The sequence below is a fragment of the Aedes albopictus genome, chromosome 1 (genome assembly GCF_035046485.1).
Source record: "Aedes albopictus strain Foshan chromosome 1, AalbF5, whole genome shotgun sequence".
In the NCBI taxonomy this organism is placed as follows: Eukaryota; Metazoa; Arthropoda; class Insecta; order Diptera; family Culicidae; genus Aedes; species Aedes albopictus.
Genome location: NC_085136.1, coordinates 156,972,174 through 156,994,638, shown reverse-complemented (window position 1 = coordinate 156,994,638; position 22,465 = coordinate 156,972,174).

Here is a 22,465-nt window from a genome sequence, read left to right as displayed (position 1 = left end):
TTGTTGTATGAGGGCTGCTTGCAGTTCAGAAGTTTTTTTGCCTATCTTGATGCATGAGAAACTCCTTGCCTGAATCGCACACGAAACGGATTTTTTTCGGTCACAGTACGCAGTTGCGAAGGAATGACAATTCAAATGACTGTCACTGTGGAAAGTTTCTGCCAGAAATTGGCCAAGTACTTTCTTGAACGATTCATTTAGAACACGAAACTGGGCTTTACGGTTTAGACTTGGAAAAATTTTTAATATGGTGGACAACCAGGGAGTCTCCAGTTAGCCTAGTGGTTAAGGCTCCTCTCCTCTCTCCTCTTCTTGGCGTAACGTCCTCACTGGGACAAAGCCTGCTTCTCAGCTTAGTGTTCTATGAGCACTTCCACAGTTATTAACTGAGAGCTTCCTCTGCCAATGACCATTTTGCATGTGTATATCGTGTGGCAGGCACGAAGATACTCTATGCCCAAGGAAGTCAAGGAAATTTCCTTTACGAAAAGATCCTGGACCGACCGGGAATCGAACCCGTCACCCTCAGCATGGTCATGCTGAATACCCGTGCGTTTACCGCCTCGGCTATGGGCCCTGTGGTTAAGGCTATGGATCGCCAATCCGGAGACGTTGGGTTCGATTCCCGTTCCAGTCGCGAAAATTTTCTCGACTCCCTGGGTATAGAGTATCATTGTACTTGCCTCACAATATACAAATTCATGCAATGGCAGGCAAAGAAAGCCCTTTAATTAATAACTGTGGAAGTGCTTAAAGAACACTAAGTTGAAGCGAGGCAGGCCAAGTTCCAGTGGGGACGTAGAGCCATAAAGAAGAAGAAGAAGAACCAGAGTTGCTACATAACGGTATGTGACTCCCGTTTCTGGTTTTAATTTATTTACCATGAAAATCAGGTGAAACAGGCCGACTACCGGGGTTAGATCGCCAACATCACTATTCTTTTGCTTTGTCTGCAACAAGTTGTTACCAAAGGCTTGGGAATATGTGGGTTGCTCAAAGCAGGGTGTTCAAGATTTTGTAGGGATAGGAATAGGTACGTACATAGATCTTCCACATTTCTTGAGAAGCGTAGGACTTGACAAGGACAATGGATTGTTAAATTAAAATAGGTACAAAGGATTCAATTATGGCACAATTACAAATTGTAAAACTTTCCTAACATAAAACAGAAATCTTCTAAACAATTACTGGTCTAAATTAGTTTAAATACGATAAGTATATAAAACAGACGCATAAGATATCTCAGTGTATATAAACTGCTATAAAAATCTGACCTCAACACTAACCTCTCGACGTTACGTCAACTATTAGTCGGGACGGTTGTCATCACTGAGTCCCGGAAGAAGCAAAGGAGGAGAGAGGGATGGAGAGGAGGAAGGGAGAGAGGAGAAGGAGTGATGTGAGCTGATATCGAAGAAAGGAGGGAGAGTAGTGACGACCTTAGAACCGAGCGGACGCATTTTTCAAAGGACGGTTCACGAAACGATGGGGGCGACTCAAAGTCGAATACGATCAAAAAGTGTTCGTGATATGGTTCACGTCAGAATCGGAGGAGTTTTCCCGATACGCCGAAGTCATCAGCAAGGCCCCTAGTGTCCGGAGGGAACTGGTTTTAAGAGGGCCTCCTCCGAGCGCGTGGACTCAGCAGCGCTATCCTGGTTACCAATACCGAACTGGAAGATTGGACCAGCCCCTTTCGATCGGATACGGCTCAGCGAATCCCGGAGAATCCTCTTCGTGCACGTGGATGGGCTGAATCGGACCATTGCGACTCCCTTAACCGGAAAGCCATCCCAGGTCGCCGGGCAGGAAAGCGACCGTTATTCTGAATTCTGGCGAGTCCCTTGCTGGTGGTTGTTCGTGCGTCTCGCCATTGCACCGCCACAGGCCACGGGCAGAAGTGACCAAAGTCTTTGAGGTGAGGGTTTAGCTTGCTAGACCCAAAATCCGATGCGTCACGTCGCCGTGAGCGAGCAAGTGGAACGTCGGATAAACCCTCGAGCGCCAACAAGACCACACCAAAAACTTCCCCAAGTGCTGGACCTGGATCGGACGAGAGGAACGATTTGGCGAGATCCGGGCTGGTGGTCCCTGAGCGTCACGCCATTGCCAGCCCACACGCCACGAGCTGCACCGGCCGTAGTCTTTGAGGTGAGGGTATAGCCAGCTAGAACCCAATATCCGATGAGCCTCTGCGCCGTGAGCGAGCCCGGGAACGTCGAGCCCCAGCATAACCCCAAAAGTACCCGTTGGAGATCTGCTGTGTACCACCTCCGCCTTCAATAGCCTACGACCGTGTCACCAAGCGAAGTAGCCAGCTCCACCACAAAGCCAGCCAACACGACCCACCTCTCTCTCTCCATAGCCAGCATGCGTCACCATGGGACCCACCAAGAACAGAACGGCCGCAACGATTATTCCCCTCTTAAACGAATGTAAGTCAAAAGAAATACATGTATAAGCTAAATTTGTGTTGTGTTTGTGCCATTCTTTTTAACGGGAAGAGGTCCTTGGATGTCTTGTGTTGTTCCGCCCCTGTTCCTCAGTCTCTTGGTATAGTTGGTGTCCACTCGTAGCAAGTAGGTGGCGACCCTGAGGTTGGAGCCCTGAGCTAGTCAATTCTTACAAAGTAAAGATCCTCACGGTATCTAACGCTTCCTAGGTGTCTACCGGGTCGAAGCTCTGGACTCTCAGGATCTTGTGAACCATTCATCGTTCTGGTTACTACCGAAGAAAAGGAAGACTGTGTTCCTAATACAGAACCGATAAATGCCATACGCACTAAAAAGTTGTTTTGAACACATTAGTTAAAAACAGTATTCTTACTAATAAACCTTCTACGTTAACATATTAAATTGGTTTCATTTCGATAAAAATCACATCTTCCTTCGAGGGACTTCTGGTATTTCTCAGGTAGTTCATTCTTGGATTTTTGTTTTTTCAAGAACTCTATTCAAGACTTCTCAAGGAATTCTTCATGGGATTCCTTCTTTTGATAATTCTCCTTTATGGAATTCCTCCAGGGGGCTGCAAAACGGTGAGTCGATAAGGAGAGCGTCCAACATAACTTTGATCCTCACAAGCTCCTACCTCATGCTTCCACGGGCCAAGCGATGACAAAGACCGCCAGCTAAGAGATGTGTGCTTAACTGGTAGTGCAGCCTGGGTGGGCACTGTTGTCCTTCTGACTTCAGCTAGATTGAGGAAGTACGTCTCGAGCGTCTGTTCACCAAGGAGGTGTGGCTCAAACAGCGTCTGTTCTGGCATCCAGCGGCTGAGTATGAAATGCTCCTCCATCGGAAGCTATATCTAAGGTGGCACCGGCGAGAATAATTTGGGTGAGCTACGCACCCGGAGAAAGCAGTGGATCACAGATGAAGCCTGGAGAAAAATAGAGGGGCGAAGGAACGCCAAAGCCGCGGTAGAGCGAGCGAAAACACGAGGAGCCAAAGCCGCAGCCCGTCAGCGCTATTCGGATCTCGAGAAGGAAGTGAAACGCTCATGTAGGCGAGACAAAAAAAGCGTGAGCAGACTCCCTAGCCGACGAAGGCGAGAAAGCCGCCACCACAGGCGATATCCGTCTCCTCTACGTCGCCTTAGTGCGACCAAGATGAGTGCAACGATGCCCGTGAAAGACATGTCTGACAGTTACTGACGGACCCGACTGACCAGTTCAAACGCTGGTTCGAGCACTTTGGAAACCTTTTTGAAGTGTCGGCCGCGGCATCAACACCTCAGCATGATCCGCCAAGAGTTCGACGCATTACCCGTTCCATCAGTGCAGAAGATAGAAACCGCCAATCGTAGCATGAAATCCAACAGGGCCGCAGGGGTCGATCGCATATCAACTGAGATGCTCAAAGCTGACCCCGTAGTATCCGCATAACTACTGAATCAATTGTTCTGCAACATACGGGAAACCGCGACATTTCCGGCCGACTGGATGCAAAGCGTCTTAGTAAAGGTACCCTAAAAAGGGTGACCTGACTGTATGCGATAATTGGCGGGGCATCATGTTACTGTGTATCGTTCTCAAAGTCCTCTGCAAAGTGATCATCAACCGGATACATGAGAATATTGACGCAACTCTCCGACGGCAGCAAGCAGGATTCCGTGTCGCACGATCCTGGTGGACCATATTGTCACGTTCCGTATCATTCTGGAGCAAATCAATGAATTTCAAAAGTCTCTACCTGGTGTTCATTGATTACGAAAAAGCTTTCGACCGTGCTAGTCACGGAAACATGTGGGAAGCCCTCACGCGTGAGGGTCTCCCTGACAAAACCATCGGCTTCATTGAAGCACAGTACAGGGAGTTTTCGTGCAGAGTACTGCACAACGGTGCTTTGTCCGATCTCATCCAGGTCGTTGCTGGAGTGATGCAAGGATGTGTATACCCAAGCATCACACATGGTTACAAAATAGTCACGGCAGCGCATGTAAGGTTTGTACAGAAGTCACGGTGAAGTACTGTGACTTGCTTGGGTACTGTCACCGCTACTGTTGCTCATCGTAATCGACGAGATCCTGGTAGGGGCGATTGACCATGAACCAAATCGTGCATAGCTCCTCCTCTTCTTGGCGTAACGTCCTTACTGGGACAAAGCCTGCTTCTCAGCTTAGTGTTCAATGAGCACTTCCACAGTTTTTAACTGAGAGCTTCCTCTGCCAATGACCATTTTGCATGTGTATATCGTGTGGCAGGCACGAAGATACTCTATGCCCAGGAAGTCAAGGAAATTTCCTTTACGAAAAGATCCTGGACCGACCGGGAATCGAACCCGTCACCCTCAGCATGGTCATGCTGAATACCCGTGCGTTTACCGCCTCGGCTATATGGGCCCTATCGTGCATAGCTGTGGCAGCCCATTACTATGGAGCACCTAGATGACTTCGAACTGGGTTGCTCTCCTAGCTACGACGCTCTGATATGCAGAACAAGCTCGATGATCTTGCCAATCGCTCCTCAGCGGCAGGTCTTACCATTAACGTCAACAAGACCAAATCGTTGGATGTAAACACGGTCAACTCTTCCAAGTTCCAGCTTTACGGTAGCAGGGCAATCAGTGGAGAATGTTGAAAGCTTCCAATATCTCGGTAGCCAAATGACGGCCGATGGCGGCACCAAGATCGTCATAGGTGCACGGATCAAGAAGGCGAGGGTTGCTTTTGTGAGTTTAAGAAGTGTATGGAAAAACAACCAGATCAGTCGACACACCAAAATCCGAATTTTTAACTCGAACGTGAAATCTGTGCTACTATATGCCAGTGAAACCTGGTGTGTATCAGTGGAGAACACTCAACGGCTGCAGGTTTTCATCAATAGATGCCTGCCGTATACAACTCGTGCATGGTGGCCTCACAATTGGATCTCCAACGTGGAACTCCATCGTCGATGTCACTAAAAGCCGATAACGACAGAATTTCGGGAACGAAAGTGGAGGTGGGTCGTACACTACTCTACGCAGCACACAGGCGTAAATGGGCCAAATTCCTGGCCATAAGTCGAAAAATTTTTTTCAGGGTTTTCCAGAGTCTAATATTTTTTAAAGATAAATGAAGTAGTGCTTCATCATGTGGCAATCAATAAAATACTTTGGGATGCATATTTTTTTAAGAATAAATGCCGAAATTTGACGATTTTCTCTACTGTTTTTTTCATTTGCATCATAACTCATCGGAAGAACTTTAATTATCGAAATATTGACAATTTGAAAAAATAACAGAGTATGTAACATAGTTCTCCTGATAAGGGTGTATCATTTAAACAAAAAACTTCACCTGGTTTCATTTATTTTGCTCTCTTAAAGAAGAGTTTTCAAAATCATGTTTTTTGTCAATTTTGAACCATTTTCAGCATTCAAAAAGTTTTCAGATTCTGCAGCATTCCGCGATCTGGATAAAATTACAATAAAATATAAGGCATATCCTCTGTGAATCGCAAGAGAACGGGTACCAGAAAGTACCAGACGAAAAAATAAATCATTTTGAAATTTACACCTTTCTGATTAGTTTTTAGTTACAATTTATGTTTAATTTTGATATAATAACTTCGTTTTGACTACTTTTTCAATGAACGGCCACCTATTCTCGGTAGATAGATCATAGCAGAATACAAATCAGGTCTTCTATCTCTTAACAAAATGTGTGAAATGGAATTAATTTAGTAAATTTGGGCAGAAATCTCCATACACCGATAAACGCCTAAATGTATGCAATGCAGTAGTAATCTAATGTAGCTAGAACTGTTGTGTTCAAAATTTGTTATAAAAAAAATCAAAAACAACTCAAATAAAGAGCTCACTATTTGTAGCATGTAATCATATGTTGATGCACCGTTAAGAAAATATTTTCAGATAAATATTGCTTTTTATAGCTAAACTCATTGAGTTTTTCACTCAGTACTTCACGAACTTACTTTTATGTATAAAGTTGTGTTAAAATGCCATGTTTTAATAGAAAAATTAAAACTGATATATTCCACACGGCTTCTATCATCATGTTCAAACTCCTAAAATTTCAATCCATGATTAATTTTTGAGTTTTGATTGTGATGAAAATGTGATTCCCAAAATATCTAGAAAAAGATACAACATTTAAACTGAGTTTAAGGGACCGTTCAAAAATCACGGCCCATTTTCCCAAAAATTGTGAAGATAGAACAATTGTTCAACAAGTTTCCCAATTATGATACTCCTTACAACTTTGCTGAAGACATAAACACGTTATCTACACTTATCAAAGAATTGAATTTCTCTCACACTTCTAGGAGAATTTCTATGAAACGAGGTGGCCTTGTTTCCAAACAATATTTTTCATGGAAATATACTTATTTTTCAGGTCTCTGTTGTCAAATAAAAATGTTCGACGCTTCAAGCGATTTTTGGGGGTGAAAATAAACGTTGTCCTTGAAGAGGTTATTAGAAATTATTTCTGGCCTTTATGTGGATTAATATGGCTATTTATAATCCAAAATGCTTCCTCAATATCTAAATTCACAATTTTATCGCTAGTACATACATAATACACCATAGAAACGTGTTAAAACTTTTTGGCCATGAATTGGACCCTGTTACTCCAGTGTGCGCAGGGGCGAAAACGAAATTTGCAAGCAAGCGTTAGATTGCAACCCAGCAGGACATCGCAGCAGAGGCAGACCCAGAGGGTCATGGCGGCGCAAATCATGCAAGTCGACAGAAATTTGACCTGGCCACAGGTCAAGGCGATGCCTGGCAATCGCCCAGGATGGAGATCTTTCAATTCAGCCCTCTGCACCACCGTGGGTGCCCAGGACTGAAAGTAGTAGTAAATAGTTTGCAATTGAAAATGGTGTGGATCGGTCAACGCGTTCCGGAGCAATGACCATTTTAGTGATCCAGAACAGCACCGGTGAACCAAATTCTTTCATGCGACCCATCAAATAGTGCCGGATTTTGTAAACTTCATCATGGTTGTCGAATTTTATGCGGATATCATCAATGCAATGGGAACCAAAATGTCGGCCAAAAATCCAAGATAGCGGCCCACAACTAGAAGAGTCAGCTGTTTTGAGGAGCTAAAGCCTAAAGTCTAATGGGAACCAGAATATTCAAGATGGTGGCTCAAAATCCAAGATAGCAGCCAAAAATTCAAGATAAAGGATTTAAGGAGTTTTAGGCTCTTAAGCCACGCCATATGAGTTTACTTGGTATAGAGAAGATATCCGGAGTCCGAAAATGGTTCCAGAATATGCAAGATGGCTGCCAAAATTTCAAGATGGCAGCAGTTTAAGGGGTTTTGGGCTCTAAAACCATGCAATATGAGTAATTTAGTATGGAGAAGAAGTCCCCGAGCAGAAGGGAATAACAACAGCATAAGAAAATGTGTTATTTTGGCAAAATAACTGAGTAATGAAATAAGTTATTTTCATATTATTAACATAACAAATTATGTTATGAACTTGGCTGTCATAAGCGGCAAAATATCAAAAATCATAACAAAAAATTGTTCCTGGAAGACCAATTTAATAACATGTTTTGTTAGTTCGATAACAACATAAAAACAATGAATTTGGGAAATATTTCAATAAAAAATGTTGTTATTTTAGAGATTTTGATAACAATCCGAAAGCAAAATTAGTAATGATATAAAACTGATAACAAGTAAGTAATAATGCTGCCCAAATGATACAGGGGCAGGTGTGCCTATTTTTGGCACTTGCCGCTGTAATTAACGCTGTTGTAAAAAGTACAACACCACCATAAAACCTCGTTCGTCGTATACAGGCCAAGCGCGGTGCAGTTACAGCTGCTTGATAACGCGCGTCCTGAAAGGTTAAATCAATTTTATACCTAATTGGCACACGATGAGGATGAGTTACGTAGATTATCTAACCCTATACAAAAATTCAAACCATTTGGTTTGAAATTCACTTAGTTATAGCATCAAGTGCCCAAAATAGGCCCACATGCCCAAATGGTACAAGGCCGTATATGAATAACAAAACAAGCGTTTAGAGCACATCAAAAAGCATTGCTAGTTATTATATAAAATCAATTGAAAATTACAAAACGAAAAATACAAGATGAAAAAATTTCTAATAATGCAAGATGTACAAAGCATGGCTTGCTCAAAAACGATACGAGTGCCTCGGGTGGGGCAGTTAGCCAACTAACAAATTACTAAATAGACCGTTAAATTGGTGTACGATTGGAATTCTTAGTGTTACGTCTGTTTGTCTGTGATATTAGGCTACTGTTGTAAAAAAATGATAATTACAAATAGAGTAAATCGCCAATTGTTGCACACCTTATAACAAAACGGCAGACAATTAAACGTTCCATAATAAATACAAAATTTCCCATAAATAATTCGAAAAGTCCCAGTGAAGAAACAGGGGTGTAAGCAGTAATAAATAACAAAAGTTCCATAAACAAATAGAAAAACGCATAAATAAATCAAAAGTTTCCATAAATAATTGTTTTTTGAGCAATTAAAAACGTCAAAAATGCAATGAATAATTCAGCTGTTGCAATAAAAAAAAGCCATTTTTCCCACCAAATAACTTCGAATTTTCCATAAATAAATCCGATTATTCCATAATAAATTAGAAAATTCACAATAAAAAAATATCGAAAAAGCAATAAAAAATTCAAAAAATGCAATAAAAAATGACGAAATTACCCATGAAAAACAAATGCAGGAAAGTATGATACAGTGAAATGCTGAGTCGCACTTGTATGACTGAAACGACTGAAAAGCTTGCGTAACTATGATTGCAAATTACCGAGCAATTGCTTACTGTCCGAACTCGCTATCGCTCGTTGGAACTAAAAAAGGGATAACATCTATGTTTGCATTATACCGGGTAAATTCTTGAATCTGTGGTTTGCCTAGAATCGAATCGATGCAGTTGCGGTGCATCGGATATCGGAAACTTCGGCGGCCTTCTGCCGCCTCAGTTTCTCAATCCTCTATGCGGCTTCGCCGCATGATCTATATATTTTTTGGCTCAAAATGCATTTACGTTTATTGCTCGTTTTTTGATATTTATTGATAATTTATTTTTTTGTTATTGCACTTTTTGAATTATTTATTGCTTTTTTGATATTTTTTTATTGTGATTTTTTAAATTTATTATGGAAAAATCGAATTTATTTATGGAAAATTCGAAGTTTTTTGGTGGGAAAATTGGCTTTTTTTATTGCAACAGTTGAATTATTCATTGCATTTTTGGCTTTTTTAATTGCTCAAAAATCAATTATTTATGGAAACTTTTGATTTATTTATGCATTTTTCTATTTGTTTATGGAACTTTTGTTATTTATTACTGCTTACATCCCTGTTTCTTCACTGGGACTTTTGGAATTATTTATGACGAATGATCACTTTCTTATGAGTCGTTTATATTTTAGCCTAACAAAACCATAGTGTACTCACTATGTTATTGAGGAGGTCATCCGAAGTATTCAACTCCGTGGTTGCGATACGAATGTATTTTATTCAAGTCTAAGAAATCTATTGAGCCTTAATTCTAAGCTACATAATTGGTTTCACAGAGACAAATCGAGAGAATGAGAGAATCGGTAAATAGGAGGTGGAACAAATGGGCAAGTTTTCAAGGTGTGCAATGATTGGCGATTTGCAGTACAATTACAAAATAATAAAAGTCGGTTCAGTGGTTAAAAAGTTACGATTATTTGAAAATTTAAGGAATTGGAAAATCATTGTTTTACTATCCTTTAAAACAATCCTAGACCCAAACGTGGAACACATAACATTCGTTCCGTCGAGGTCTGTGTTTTTTTAGTTTTCCCATGGGTGCATTGGGTGGGGCACTTAATCCTAATGACGAAATAAACAATAAATACGAGTCTAAATATTTGTGAGGACCTACAAACTCTTCAAGTAAAACAATATTATGAGGTCCACCATTTCGAATTTTTAGGAAAAGCCACGAATATACGTAACTAAATAATAAAAAAGAACATAAATCAGGTCATAATTATCGAAGTGTTTATAAAATAATAAACTGAAAAGCTCGTCCAGTCCCAATTAGAGGAACTAATTTGATCATACACACGGTATGCTGTAAACCATTTGCTGTAAACAAAATCTCGAATGATGTAGTTTTAATTTCAAATCGTGTTATTGTTGTGCTACTGTTTATTAAATATTTGTACACTCTCAGTAGTATAATAATAACTAAATTTGTTCCATAACAAAACATATGATTAAAATATTATTTTATGGGTGTATATCAATAGCTTAATCATAACAAAATAAGATTGTCAAACAAAACATGTTATGGAAAACTAATGCCTTGATAAGTTAATAATAACAAAACAAGATACAAAAACGGATTATGTGATTTGATAGTTATTAGTTTGATATTCCCTTCTGCTCGGGTCCGGAGCCCATAAATGACGACCAATATATGCAAGATGGCAGCCCAAAATCCAAGACGGTGGCCCAAAATTCGAGATGGCAGCTGTTTTAAGGAGAATAATGATTTAAAACCATTCAAATGGATATATTTGGCATAGAAAAGATATCCGCAGTCAAAAAAGGGCAACCGGAACATATAAGATGGAAGCCAAAAATCCAAAATGGCGGCCCAAAGTTCAAGATGACGGTTGTTTTGAGGAAATTTAGGCTCTAAAGCCATGCAATATGGGTTTATTTAGTATTTTAGAAGATGTTCAGAGTCCATAAATGCTGACCAGAAAATGATAGATAGTGGCCCAAAATCCAAGATGGAAACTGTTTTAAGGGGAGAATATACTAGATGGGGGCCCAACATTCAAGATGGCGGTTGTTTTAATGGGTATTAGGCTCTCAAGCCATGCAATTGGTAAGAGGAAAATGTCCGGAGTTCAAAAATAGTGACCAGAAGATGGCAGCTCAAAATGCTTGGAGGCCAACCAAGAGGCCAACAATTCGAGATGGAAGCTGGCTTAACCCTTTGGAGCCGGAGGGGTCAATATGACTCCGTCGATGAAACCGACAATATAAACGTATTCGAGGCCAGCCAGGTTGCGGCAGTAGTGGCGAAACTATCCGGCTCCAAAAGGTTAAGGAATTTTAGGTTCAAAAACCAGGCAATATGGGCAATATGGGTATACAGTGCAAACTTTTTAAAGGGTGATAGAGGACCATAAATGGTGAAAAAAATTGTTCTTCGCATATGGTCAAATCTCAACCGTTACGTAGTTATTGAACTTCCCATGTTTTTGACTCTTATTGCCTTTACTGGCAATAACTTGAAAATGGTCAAACTTTTCGAAGTTTTTTTACCCTTATTCGAAAGATTAATGAATTTTCTATCAAATGGCATCTTTGAATCGATTGGTTTGGTAAAATAACTAAGTTTTCTAGAGCAAAATAGCTAAAAATAGTGTATTTTTATTGGTTTTTGTCAATTATCTTTGAAACATGCGTAATAAATTAAAATTCTTTCTCGGCAAAGCTGTGGCCCCTGTTCCATTCTACAATTCGTTCTTTGACACTAAACTTCTAGCTCTTATCTTTTTCTTGCTATTTTGATTTAAATGTGCGGCACAACGCGCAAAAAAGTGCTTTCCATGACAGTTGCAAATTTATGATCTGAAATGCGATGTTAAATTCGAAATTGCAACAAAACGATGAGAGATAGAAGTTCGATGTCAAAGAACGAATTGTAGAGTGGAACAGGGGCCACAGCTTTGCTGAAGAAAGAATTTTAAATTACTACGCATTTTTCAAAGATAGTTGACAAAAATAAATTAAAACACACTACTTTTAAGCTATTTGGCTTAGAGAACTTACTTGTTTAACTAAACCAATCGATTCAAAGATGCCATTTGATAGAAAATTCAACAATCTTTCGAATAAGGGTCAAAAAACTTCGATAAGTTTGACCATTTTCAAGTTATAGCTAGTGAAGGCAATAAGAGTAAAAAACATGGGAAGTTCAATAACTACGTAACGGTTGAGATTTGACCAAATGCGCAGAACAATTTTTTCTCCATTTATGGTCCTCTATCACCCTTTAAAAAGTTTGCACTCAGTAACCCAACACCCTGTATAACTACCAAAATATCCAAGAAAGCGGCCCAAAATTCAAGATGACAGCAATTTTAAGGAGTTTTGGGCTCTGAAACCATGCAGTATAGGGATAATTTGGGATTATTTGTTATAAAAAAAAACTAGCTGTCCCCGGCAAACTTTGTCTTGCCTAATATGATTTTTTGACGTTTCAAGTCTCTAGCCAAGTCCAAGTTCCCATTCAAAATGTTAACAAATTGCATTAAAATGATAATACTATTGTTCGGCAGTTGAGTTGGGCTATATCTTGTGTGCCAAATTAAAGTTCAAACAATCCTCCTCTCAGCCCTCCACTCGCTCAGAAGCCGATCCGATCTAATCAAACAGTATTCGCAGACGCAAGCTCGGTCCAAGATTCTTTTGATGTTTCCTTTTCTGTTTGAAAAATTGATACATCAGAAGTGAACGATATGAATTTTTCATCGATACCATAAGATATAGTAGGGAATCAGAGTGAAACTAACACGGCCGCCGCCGTTGCCCGTTATGATCGCCTTGTGCGCCTTTAGGCAGCGAACTTGGTCGTTGCGCTGCTGCTGCCATAGCCGTATCACTTCCTTCCTTCCTGAAAACTCAACGTAGGAAACGGGTTCGATATTCGACTAGGCTAGCTTTTTCCTCTTTCCTACTGCGCTAAATCGGTATTGACCAGCCATTGATATCGCCGTTGGCTCTCGGAAGGTCAGCGAAGCCACGCCGAAACAGCACAAAAGGTTCGATGCATTAGGGCAAATCATCAAAAGATTAAGAAATCAAGGTGGACTATAATCAATATTGACATTTTAACTGCACGTTATACTTGAAAACGATTGGAGCGAGTTTTTGTGTTTTTGGAACTTTTGATCTGGCGATATTTCAACTCAATTTGCTACATACTTTACTCATGCGGAACGTTTGAAAAATAAAAACTCAAATTATTGTCTTTTGTTTATGATATACCTATTCGAAACAGAATATTAAAAGGTGGGATCAGAATCGCGGGAGTCGCGGGACAATTTTCGTGGGTCAGTCGGTTTTCACGGTAGGGCGATGGAAGCGCGAGTGTGGAAAGCGGAATCAGAATTGCTCGAGAGTTTTCGTTTGGCGGACAATTTTCAGGTAAGAGTAATGAGGGCGCCAGTGCGAAATCTGGGATCAGAATCACGGGACAATATTCGTGGGAAGGTCGATTTTCACGGTTAAGTAAGCGATTAATGCGCTGACGCATTTGACATTGAACAACCATTGACGTATGTGTATTACTTTTACCATTGTGTGGAGTAGTATTCGGGATCAATCAAATCATAGTCGCGATGAAGACCGTGGCGTATATTTCCATATAACCTACCAGAAGTGGCTCCTAGATCCATACCTTACCCTACCATACCAACAAAGACTTCTTCCCGTGACAACTGTGGGGATGCTTTGATTCCTCGGTTTCTAGTAGTAACGGTTGTCGCACTAACATTCCTTCCCTTTCCCGATGACCGTGAGGACGAGCCTGGCGCCGTTATTGACTTTAGAATGTTGAACTCTGGAATTGTCCACATTGAGAATGGTTATCTAGTCCCAAGCTTTCACATTCGTTGGTCCTCTGTGCAACTTCGATTGCTCTGGTCAATCACGGAGTAGCAACTACGATGTGTACGGTTATCTTAGCTTTGCTTCATTCGAAACAGAATATTAAAAGGTGGATTTAAAACAAAACTTTGAAACCAATATTATAAAAATTGCTTTACATAGGTTTCTGATATAAAATTTAAAAAAACGCTTGAAACATGAAACATAATGATGTGGAAATAACACACCAATGTCAGAAATTTCAACACCGGTAACTTCCGGAAAGAAAATGGTTTTCTTGTAGTTCTTAAGTAGTAGGGTCTTGTACCATTTGGGCAGGTGTATCTATTTTGGGCACTTGCCGCTATAACTAACTAATTTCAAACCGATAGATGTCAATTTTTGTATAGAGTTAGTATCGTGCAGTATCTAACACTATTCAAAAATTCAAATCAATCGGTTTGAAATGACTCAGTTACCGGCAAGTGCCCAAAATAGGTACACCTGCCAAAATGGTCCAAGACCCTAGTTGTTTCAATTTAAGCCAAACTAAGAATGAATCAACGAGTGCAGATTGCTCTGCTGATATATATTAAAGGCTGCTATGATGGTTAATTTGTGCTTAGGGTATTATTCAATTGACGTGTTAATCCATTGGTTGCTTTGATCCAACATTATAAGACAATTAATTTATCGGTAAACTCTTTATTTTCGGTATATGCATAACAATGTTTTTTCCATGCTTTCGTATTAAAGAAATCAAAAAAAATGTGATGAGACATAATCATCTGCTTTGCATTTCAAATTCAGCATTCCTTTTTCCTTCTTTCAAATAATAAAGACTCGATGATACTGCTTCTAAAATATGATAATTTAATAATTTCTACATACGCACTCATTGCACGCTTTGAATACCATTGCCTTGTACCAAAAAAAACAGGCAGAAAGTAACGATGGCTTCTGTTCTTTCTAACCACTTGAACTAAGTTCAATCGTATCACACTTCCAGTGTCGTTAACTTTTTGACTCTTGTTCAGCGCGTCGTCGTTGCTCCACCAACTCTCCTTCTTCATTGTTCTCGCTTTGGAGCAGTGACTGTGTCAAGCACAAAAGAAAAGCAAATTTATTTTTTATCACTCCCTGGATGACAATAAAAAGCAAACTGGGGTAGATTAAAATTTCTTCTTTTGGCTGCTTCCGTTTCCCTGTTCAATCTGATTGTTACCCTTCCCAGCTTCAGTGCATATGTCAAGAAATCATCTCGTATTTCCTGATCTGATTGCTTATTTTTCTGTTTCTTCGGGATAACTTGTCTTTATTTTAAAATGATTGTAGTCTTACATATTTGATTTTTAATTTATTTCTTATACAAATGTCTATATAAAGTGTGGTAACCGAGTGATCCATTTTGTGCATTGGATGGGCTGTCATCAAGAGCTCAAAGTTTGTGAAGGAAAAATCCGATGTAAGAAGCAAATTCTTCACAATTCTGATCGAGGTGCAATTATGATTAATTTTAACCGCGTTTGTTTCATAGTTTTTCAGCTGAGGGTCATTTAGGGTACCAAACCACTTAGGCAGTGGCTTGTATTTTGGGCACTTTCGCAATAACTCACACTCAGCGAAGTAAACTACCGAAATTCATCAAAATACCTTATGAAATTTAGCCATAACTGTAAAGTATGGATGCCATAAGAATACCTTATGAAAATTGAACATGCTTATTATGACCTAATTACATAAGATTAACTTATGAAAAGAGCAGAAAAATCACAAAATGATGCAGACTGGAATCGATCCATGAACGTCGAGATCATTGAGCTAGTGCCCAACCCACGCGGCTATCGACGCTTGAGAATATCGTGTGTATAAAAGCCAAACTGTGAGTCGATTCTGCGTCATAAACCGACCTTATGAAAATCGTTCTAGCCGTTATGAATTGTTTAAAGTTCATTTCATAAGTTAGACCTTATGATAATCTTAGGTTTATTTGCCTGAGTGCAGTCAACTTCATGCAGAGCTCAGTCTTCCGAAGAAAGAATCCACAACAAGAAGAACGAAATAGCGAAGCGATGGAAGAGCTGGACACACGGAAGTTGTACGAGAAGCTGAACCGCTCACGCAGAGGATTTGTGCCATAAGCCGACATGTATCGAGATAATCACGGAAATCTTCTCACGATCGAGAAATGGTTTCAGCATTACGATGAGCACCTCAATGGCGACGTTGCAAGCACCGAAGGTGGCGTGGTAACAGATCTAGGAGTACGTGCGCAGGACGAAAGACTTCCGGCGCCTAACCTCCCAGAGATTGAGGAGGAAGTTGACCAATTGCAAAATAACAAAGCCGCTGGAGCAGATCAACTATCAAGCGAGCTTCTAAAATACGGTGGAGAAGCGCTGCAGTGCACTGGTGAGAGCATTACTCTGGGTCATTACCAAGATTTGGGAGGAGGATGTATTACCGGAGGAATGGATAGAAGGTATCGTGTATCCCCTCTACAAAAAGGGCGACAAGTTGGATTGCGGGAACTATCGCGCGATCACACTACTGAACGCTGTCCACAAGATCAGGGATGAGAAATGTACTGGAAAAAACGGTTACCGGCTGTACATTTGACATTTTTCCACACGAACATCACAAGCCCAGCCAAACTCAAACTGTTCGAAAAATTAATGTCATAACATTTTTTTTCCTGCAGCCTTCATCCTCGAAACGGTTTTCAAGCGCGAGAGCGCCAGTACTCGAGCACAACGACGACAAAAATTTCTCTCTCTCCCATTTTCGCATTTTTCTGCGTTTCAAACCGCTTCTAGACAAACTTCTTTACATGCATCACAAAGCTAGGAGTGTGCTCTAGCTATTTGTGCAAATAGATTTAAATTATTTATTAAAACAAGTGAGTTATTAGCAGTTGAAAATATTTGACATTTTTCGCAATCACCCGCCTCAGCATGACTGCTCATAAATATTTTCGTGGGGAAGCGAAAACCATCAAGCGTCTGCTTGACTGCCGTCGGCGCGGCGTCTGATGGTATTGGTGCTGCCGTTGTTTTGTTTTTATTTTACTGCCAGTATCGTTGAACGGTAAACAGAAAAAAGTCTTATTCTCATGCCTGCAAGATAATATCTCGCCGCTGTCTATCATCAATTGCATTGCAAGAGAGTTCGTGGAGCAATATCAGGCTGGATTCATGAGTGAACGCGCTACAACGCCATCCGCCAGATGTTGCAGAAATACCGCGAATACAACGTGTCCACACATTACTTGTTCGTCGATTTAAAATCGGCGTATGGTACCATCGATCAAGACCAGCAATGACAGATTATCTACGAATATGGATTACCGGATAAACTGAAACGATTGATCAAGGACGACCATCGTCCACAACGCGAATATCGGGAGGCTACGTTCATGTCATCAGGATGTCGTATAGCAACCCGATTAAACTGGATCTCGAGTTTCGAGAGCCATCTGACCGGTAGGTACAAAAAGCATGGTGCGTAACGAGCTAGGTGGGTCGATCAAGTGGAGGACGTTTTGCGGACTCTTCGCAGAGTGCGGAATTGGAGACGCACAAATTAACTAAGAAAAGTGCCTAAATAGAAACGCGCGCTGGCGGGATAGTTGCACTTTCCTATCCAATAATCCTGTCCGTATTATCATCGTAGCTCCCAAGACCAGAAATTCATTTCTTTAGATACGTGAAAAGGGGTCTCCAGTTAGCCTAGTGGTTAAAGCTATGGATCGCTAATCCGGAGACGGCAGGTTCGATTCCCGTTCCGGTCGGGAACATTTTCTCGACTCCCTGGGTATAGTGTATCATTATTGTACATGCCACACAATGTACAAATTCAGGCAGGCAAAGAAAGCCTTTCATTTATTAACTGTGGAAGTGCTCCAAGAACACTAAGTTGAAGAGAGGCAGGCCAAGTTCCAATGCAATCGACGAGCCATAAAGAAGAAGAAGAAGAAGAGGAGGAGGAAGAATATACTTGAAACTCGTGATATGGTGGTTTGCATTTGTTGTTAAACATCGATTTGTTCTCGATTCAGGATACCCAATATAAAATATTCCGACTATCTCTGCCCAGTAACGATATCCAAACATCCATAAGATTAAAATTGTATACATCTTCGTGCTGTGTGATGATTTACTTGAAATGAAATTCCTTTCATTCCAACGCCGCAGCTTATTAGAAAGAAGTTTGTTTAGCCAATCTAGCGAAGAATATTCACAAATTCAGCCCGAAGGCCTTCGCCCCAGTCAAGGGTTCAACTATTCAAACGGACGCTAATATATGGAACAGGCAAGATGATTTTTTCCCCTATCCCAAGACCGCCAAAACTCTCCTACAAGAGCATTTCAAAAGTGCCCGAGAAATTGTTGCCTTTGGTTCGACTTGGACAGCCCAGGATGTGGGAGCCGGGACGAACGTGTCAGCTTTCCATGTTTGCTTTTGCTGAACGAACGAGCTCTCGCTCCCAACCAACCCGTATGCCACGCCAGCCCAAGCTTTCGCCGAATAGTCCTACGACGAGTGGGAAGACGTCCGGTTGTTTACTCCACAGCAAGAATTTAATATTGGATTTTTCATCATTCATTTTGCCACTTACTCTGTCCACAGCTAGCTGCTACTACTAAGTAGCATCCAAGATGAGCTTGGAATAGTGATTTGACGAAGAAGCACCACTTGAGAGATATTTTAGGGATTTGTATATATTGGCTTTATTATCTCTAAGCTACCATGTTAGTTTTTTTTACAAAAATATTTAGTATGATGGTTAGGTGACGAAACGTCGAATGCCAAAACGTCGAAAAGGCAAACATAGAAATGACAAAACTTTGCGGGGACAAATCAGCAGCTTCAGCGGTCAAGCCAACTCCCGTAATCGCTACCGAGAACGTTGAACGCCGTTAAATAGTCATTGCCAGCAACGGTCTGGAACTCCGTGGCTAAGAAAGCATCAGATGATTAGAGAACATCGAGACATTGTTCAAGATATTTTCTGATATTTATCAACGGCCATAACAACTTTGCTGTTACTCACCCTACCGGTCAGACTAATGCCTGAATGTTCTTTGCTGTAGGTAGGAGTCGTCTCCATTCGACTCGGTCCATGGCTGCGCGTCTCCAGTACCGCTTTCTGCGAAGGGTCCGCAAGTCGTCATCCACTTGGTCAACACACCTAGCTCGCTTCGCACCACATGTTCTTGTACCGGTAAAAAAAAAAAGTCTCGTCTTCCATCTGCACTCCGTCGTAGATGGTACGCTACACCTTCCGTTCGAAAACTCCAAGGGCGCGTTGGGCTTCTGCACGTAGAGTCCATTGTAGCGGTATTCGATAGAGAACCAATAAATTATGTTTTCATATGAGTAAACTAAACTAAACGAACAGCAATATAGACTCAGTGACCTTTAGAACGAACAGCAGTATGTTTCATTTACTGGCATGCAATAATGAACTAAGATCACTCACTAATAAACCCGGAAGTTATCGTTCACTCACTTGGAGCGTACATAACTCATCTCACGAAGCATGTGCCAAGGTCCGTTGGGATTGAGTAAGATCTCCCGTCGGGATCACTTGTCGTTACCCTCAAAGAATAAGACTTAGAAGTAAAGAATTAAACCGAGCTAGCTAAATGCGAAATGTTTGAGGGAGAAAAGGACAAAATCACTGATCGGTTCAAAGAGTAATCGGGAACCGACTTTTGATAAAATCGTTAACCGATTTCCGGTACGAAGGCCCGAACCCCAAAAGACGACCTTACTGAGGCATCTCAAGTTCTGTCTCGTCCACTTTGATCTGACCCGTTGAAGAGGCAGGAGTGTGAAGTTTTTCTTTAAGTAGTTTCGCGGTGTGTTTGTCCCAGGTAATTAAAACGTGAGAAGTGTCTTAGTGATCAGTGTTTAATAGCTAGATTTTCCCTCCCGATAGGTAGTGCTAAAAGCAATAAATTAGCCAGGTTGTGCGGTGCTGTGCGAGATTGAGACTAAGAAAAGGTAAGGAGAAAACTGAACGCTTCCTGAACAAAAGCTCATCCCCGTCGAATAGCCGTTCGACGGCTTTTTATTTGGCAGTTTTATTTCCCGCACCACCAACCCTCCCGCTCGACACACCGCGCCCCATACGCCAATTCCACACTTCTGACCCCACGCGCCAGCTTCGAAGGTCCTAACTGCCGGCCGGAGTTAGAAGGGAGTTTGCGCCGTCACCATCGCACTCCACCAGAGCGATTTTCCCGCCAGGAAGCAGAATTCACTGCGCCGGCGGCCTGCATCACCAAGCGCCATTCATTTGTGGTCCCTTTGTTCATCCGCGTGGGCCAGCGTAGCAGAAGCGACGCAGAGGAAGGGGCAACGGTACCGGTAAAACCGGCAATGAAGAGACGGTAAAGCAGAAGTCCAACCGTAAGTAGACTGCCCATACAGTCAGGTCTTTTTTTACGCGGTTTTCATTTACGCGGCCGCGTAAATGAAAACTCCATACAAAAAAAAATTTCATCGTCTCATTTTTGCATGATTCGTCGAGAAATGGTGAGACTTTTTTTACGCGGTTTTTCGAATTTTGAACTGAGTTTTTTTTTTTTACGCGGTACGTATCCCCCGCGTAAAAAAAACCTGACTGTATTTCTGCTATTTTTGGATGGAATGAGAAAGTGAAGTGATGTGAGAGTAGGAAGCGTTCGTGAGAGCTCGAGAGCGAAAACCTAAAAATAGATCGATAGGCCAAATAGAAATCCGCACAGTTAGGAGCAATAGAAGGGAGAGGGAAGTTGAGAGATGTGAAGTGGGTACCCGAATAGAAATGTAAGATCGTTGGAATAAATGTTATTTGAAAGTTTGTGTTTCCCTAAATGATGTGAGTAATTTTGTTAGTTAGAGCTTCCCGTAGTTAATGCACTGGTTCTAGGATCCTTTTCACGTTTCGTTCTTTTTGTTGTAGTTTTTCGTTGAATTTTTGTTAGTCCAAGTCGGGCTGCTTGGGATCCTCAGTCCACCATTCGTGTCCTGAAGCGTGTAGAAAATTGGAGTCGAGACGAACTTGGCCTGTGATGATACAGGTCGACCACGTGCATTATAGAAAGTCGTGTTTTTGATTATTCTTTGAGTCGGTCAGTCGATAGCGTTTGGAGTACTTCCAAACCTGGAACATTTGCTAGCTCGTCCGGTCGTTTGATTTAAACTGAACTCGCCCTGAGGTTTGAGTTTGCCGGGCAATTTATAACGACAGGTGGTCCTCTTCGGAGGTGGCGCATAAGCCACTTAGTTTTCCTTCAACCCGAACGCCCTAGTAAAACCTTTCTGAGCCGCCTCATGTCGGCTACACCATGTTTCGTGCCCATAGAGGACTACCGGTCTAATCAGCGTTTTGTAGATGGTTGTCCTCCTGTGGCGGCGAACTTTGTTCGTTCGTAGAGTCTTCGTTGGTAGAGTCAATTTCCTGCCCCAATGCATCGGACGTGCGCCGTCAGATGTACGTTAGTATACATATATGGAACAAACATCATATTCTCGCTCCAGTCGACTTTTTTGATTCCATTTAGGTTCCATATGAACCGTGCAAAATTTCAGCGCAATCGGTGAAACTACATTGAAAATATATTTTGTTTTGGCTTGCATGATTTATAGCAGATGCATGTAAATTTAAAGCGAATATGCTTTAGGGCCGCACGGGACGACGTGTAATTTTTCCTATCTTCCCTCTCTTTCTAACAATTTGCCTCACGATTTTGAAAATGCAAATATTATTATTATTATTATTATTATTTATTGTGTACATTCATCGGACGCCTTGGTCTACATGAAAAAAGGAATAAAAAGCTCATAAAAGTGATCTATACAATCTGTCACGGAAAGATTTAGCACTAATATTAAACATTGAAAAACAATTATTAAAAACATCACACATAGCTCCAATGGGCTCATGTTGTCCGTAATCAGTCCGGTGAAATGGAAGTCGTAGGAAGCTTCGTTGTCGCAGTGCTCTGGCTCCGATGTTGATGTCAAACTGAGCTAGTATCCATGAAGCGTCAACTTCACCGAGCAGGACCTTAGCCACAAAGTACCCTCTAGCTACTGTCCTGCGTCTTTCCAGCGTGTCCATTCCTACCCGCTCGGAAATTCCAACTAGAAATCTAGTAGGTATCTACTAGACAAAACAAAATATCTAGTAGACATTTAAGGACAAGGTATTTGGAGTACATTGCTCAAAATTTCTAGAGCACCGTTTTTTAGAACCGTTGAACGGATTTGGATCAAAATGCATCACGCTATTGACAACCACTGAACAATTAGCGTGATGCATTTTCATACAAATCCGTTCAACGGTTCTAAAAAACGGTGCTCTAGAAAT